This window comes from Myripristis murdjan, chromosome 4, assembly GCF_902150065.1.
Source record: "Myripristis murdjan chromosome 4, fMyrMur1.1, whole genome shotgun sequence".
Lineage (NCBI taxonomy): Eukaryota > Metazoa > Chordata > Actinopteri > Holocentriformes > Holocentridae > Myripristis > Myripristis murdjan.
This window is the reverse complement of record NC_043983.1, coordinates 28671763-28676789: the sequence shown is the minus strand read 5'-3', so window position 1 is coordinate 28676789 and position 5027 is coordinate 28671763.

Genomic DNA, 5027 nt, shown 5'->3' with positions numbered 1-5027 from the left:
GATGACTTTGGCATTTCCATCTGTGATACATGTCTGCGTGGGTTTGTGCATGTGTTTTCATGTGTTATCTAGTGTGTATGCATGCGGCTGTGCATGTGTCCGTATTATTACCTGTGTTTGCATGTATGCATACAAATCCAACTTGGAGGATGCACACATTTTCATATCAGTGTGTTTGAGTGTGCATCTGCAGAGTGTAGTCACTTGGCGCAAGAGATTCGGCTGAAAACTAACTTTGGCCAGTTTGATTGTACGTCCAGCATTATCTGATTGTATTTCTGGGGCTGGTGGAACTCAGCATGGGCTTAATACTCGGGAGAGATAGGGAGGATAGGATTGGATAGGACAGGACGAAGTGGGGATGGGGGGTTGGGGAGGGATGTTGGAGAGTGGGAAGGGAGGAAGGAAAGAAAGTAGGGAATCGGTAATGAAAAAGGGAGTGCATGGGGCTGGAGGGAGGGGATTGGAGGGACAAAGAGAGGGAGTGAGGTGAAGGGTGAAAGGGAGGTAAGGGTATTAGGAGAGGGGAGAGAGGAAGGGAAGGAGGGAAGCGGTAATGAGAAAAGGCGAAGCAGGAGTTGGAAAGAAAGAGTCAGAGGAACAAAGGGAGGACGTGAGGTGAAGGGTGCGAGGGAGGTGAGGGTATTAGGAGTGGGGAGAGAGGAAGCCAGGGAGGGAGGACAAGGGCTAAAGGAGGATATAGAGAGAAAACACTGGAGAGACGATTGCAAAGGACAGGAAGGGAGGCAGGAAGTGATGGAAGGACAACAGGGGCGAAAGACGAAGCATAGGAGGTAGGGATGAATCGCTAAGGTGAGGGAGGAAAGTTTCGGGGGCATGTGAAGCCCCAGCAGGTAGACGTAATGTGAGCAGCACAGACAGAGATACTGCCCCAGGACTTTGGGTTTGGGGAAACAGTGGTGACAGAGCTCGCAGTGGGTGGGAGATAAGGCGACTGAGACTCTGCTGACTGCCACAAACTGTTCTCTCTTCCCGACTGGGAAGGAGGAGACTTTACTGTCTCAGCGCAGAAGCTCACCAAGATTAACTCCTCCTGTGGCAGACTTCCAGTGCTCTAATACCAAGCTTTAAAGGTTTACGAAGGGTGATTTTTTTTCCCCCCTTGCACTATCTTATAATCTAAGGACACCAACAGTGTTTTTCTCTGAAGGTGTCCCAGCCTCCTCACTGTTAGTGTGCTGTGTGTGTGAGAGACAAATAGGGAGACCCTGCAGCCCCATGATGCCCTGCTGTGCAAAGTCTTTTACCGTGTTGTCATCATTTAACGCTCAGGCACGCACTGAAACACAGAAGCACACACACACACCAACAGTGCATACACAATGATGAAAATTAACACCGGTAAACCAGCCACTATATGGGACATTTTATCTCGCTCCCACTGCTCACATAACTTTCACATTCGTGTACATAACCTCAAAGCATTTTAACATGGGGTTTTCATTTTTAACCAGTGTGTAAGTATCTTTATGACCACTAGATGGCAGCAAAGGCTTTGCTTTATTAAAAACACAGTAACAGCTCCATCTTTACACTGGAAAAGCATCCTTAACAATATGAAGCCTTGGGCATAATACACTTTTCCACTGTGCAAAATGTCCCCAGGACAGAGGAACCTTTTTGAGGAACCACAAACCTTTATCACTCTTTCCACCAGAGTAACCAGTCCCTCTTTTTGCTCCAGGGATCGACTTCCTGTCTCTCAAAATGGTCCGTACAACCAAGGTATTTCTTTCTGAGTTACTGGAGGCTGTCAGTATCAAGCTTCAGCTCTGAACAACTCCGACTGGTAAATACAGCACAAAAATAGCGCCCTGGACCCCTTTTAAAAACAAGAGCAAAGTGACCACAGACACAAATTATTAAAACATCACCATACTGAGAGATTGTTTGCCAAGTAAATGAGAGAAAACATTATGTTTGTCTCCGTTTGCCACTGCACGCTGTGTCACAGTTGACCTTCATTACTCCATGTGAAAGCGTCTTCCTGTTTTCATGTCCTCAATCTCATTTTTGACCTCCTCTCATCTATAAAAATAAATGGAACAGCACCGTGACCCAGTAGTAAATAATCATGAACATAATGATGGCTTCTACATGTTTACTGTTTTGCTGTTGTCAGTTACACACACTGTGGCTCGATCCTTGAACCAGAATGGTACCAGAATTAATTTGGTCCCTTAACTATTTGGTATTAAAGTAGCACAAGACCTTGAGCCCACATCCCACTTTGCTCGGCCTTTCGAACTCTAAACTGCTGTTACTGTGATATAATTAGATAGAAAATATTTACACAGTATTTGTTAAATTAAAAGTAGTTCAGCAAAACCTAAACCCCTGTGAGAAATAGTTCAGCAATGTGATGTGTTTTCCCCCTTTGTTAGAAAAGGCTATTTTCTCTAAAAGTGGAGCCTAATTCACTCAATTTAGCCAATCTAAGGTGAGTGATTTACCTATTAGTGGCAATACAATCAACAAGGTGATAGATGCCATCATTAATTACAATCTAATAGCAAGAAAGTTGGTTAATAAAGTGTTAAGGATTCCTGCTGACCAAAATCTAAAAGACAGGAATTGAACAGTGTCATCTGCAGCAGGGATTTCTCTCGGGGGATGTGCGACAGCACAATAAGAACCTGTTAGTCAGTGTGACTTCCCCCAGAATCTACCTCTGCCTCTGTCCACTGGCTGCCCAAAGCTGTTTCACTTCCACACCGTCTTCCACTGAAATACTTGTGACACAGATCCCCAGACACTGGTGAAACTCAGTATCTACTGCAGTACATACATACCCATTCTGGTGAAAAGGAAACTATTACTTTGTTTTCATTGTTCAAAATGTAAAATGTTGATGAGTCATAAGCAGATTTCTTGATAATGTTCAACACTTTTGACTTGCAGCTACGTCTGAATGCAGCACGGCCTCGAGCTCCTCAGTTGGTCGCCCTAACTCTTGTCAGTCATCTTGAAAATCATGGGCTGATATAACTCGCATCCCTAAAGTCACCAGAGACGCTGAAGAGGGAATGTCTGAGACTGTAAGAGAGACAAGAAGATGTTTGCTCTACTATAGTCTCAGTACCTATAGCTTCTCTGAACATTTGTTTCTTGTTAGTTTCTTCCCGGCTTTGTGGCCACTAGCCTCACCTTGATCACTTCACTGCCAGCCATACTGACGGCAAAACCTCCTCAAAACATGCTGATTTAAGTATGAATGTACAGGATCACAGATAGAGTAATGTAGAACAGTCAGTTATTTTTCTTGTAATGTAAAAACGTTGCATATTGCAGATTTAAATTGACATTTGCAGCCACCTGTTTCAGAGATAGAGTCTGTTTTGCCGTGCATATTGAGCCACTATACGGACATCAATCAGGGCTCCGAGAGTAGGCCTATGTGCAGACTTCCATGCAAATGTACACGATGAAACATCTGCAAGTTTACCTGCAGCCACATCTTTCCATACTCACGCATTACCTTAAATATGACTAAATATGAATGTAAACTACTTAATTAATCCAGTGACTACATATATGTGGCATCTGAGTTAAACCAAACTGGTATCCATCTTATATTCTTGTTTTTTTTTTTGTTTTTTTTTTTCATATTTAGTCATTGGCACATGCTTTATTGTGCACCTTCACATGGATAAATGCTAATGCTACCCATACAAATACATGTTTTCTAAAGCTCTGACCACATAAATATATTATGCATGAACACACAGAGGCAAAGACAAACAGGCACCGTTAGATAAACACATCCACTGCGTGACACTGACAAAAAAATCCTGGCCATATTTTCCAGCATGAGGACACACTGACATATTTTTACGCAATGATACATGATATAGCAATATGTGTATTTCATCCTGTGTGAAACATACGGCCCACAAAGCCAGCAAAAGTGAAAGTTCCACATTTCTTTCATGGGCTGCAGTTAGCGTCCAGTGTTCACGTACAAACATTAATATCTCGCAAAGCACACTTCCTTTCAATCCGAGACATAGTGTGATGAAACACCTCAGTACTTTTCATCATTGTGTAACACCGAATGTCACAATAGTGGCTCTGAGAAGGTCCAAAAGTTGGGCGATAGACGGTAGCCTGTTGAAACAGGGATATTTTTGATATTCAGAGGAAATACTGGTGGTGCGGACATGCTGCAAGATATGTCCTACAAAACGGATATTGCTACTGTGAGAAATGTAGGTGTGGGTTGGCAAAATGAAGTTGACTTTTGTCAGTACAAGACAAAAGGCACTGGATTTTCGCTTTGAAATGTGGTCTTTGATAATTTGCTGTTTGAACAATCACTGTTTGTCATCATAACCAGAAATGAAACAGAGGAGATTCCCCCAGTTGCTCACCAGCGATATGACAAAGATCTCCATAATGAATGAACTGGATGTTTTCCTCACCAGTTTTTGCAGGAAATGATGACGCTCGGTCTTCAAAATTAGCCTATAGTTGATAAGAGTCTCAAGTGTCTGGTTGATAGCTTCGAAAGAGAGCTGGAATGTGTGTGAGAAATGTGTGCTGGAAAATTAACACGAGTCACCAGCCACATGCTGTTAAATTTTGGGATTGGTTTGAATAGAATATACTTTATTGTCCCCTGGGGGAAATTTGTCATGAACTCAAGTGCATGGTAGTAGCTGCCGTACAGACAATAAATAAACATAAATTACAAATAAAATACAAATGGCAGCTAGAGACATACACGTACATACACACTCATGACACATCGAATAAAAGATTGATAAATAAAAGATGCCTTTACGATAAAAACCTGTTTTAGTTTTAGCAAAACAACTGAACAGCTTAATGAGTATCCATCAGCCACCATCGCCAGCTTAAAACAAGCTTTATTTCATGTTCCTTATGCCAATTAAATCAGATGTTTTTTTATGAGGCAGCTTTGACCCACAAGCCAAAAAGCACTCTCTAAAGCAGACATGCTGACAGTATCAACCGGGTCATGACAAGTGCAGCCGAGTAATGAT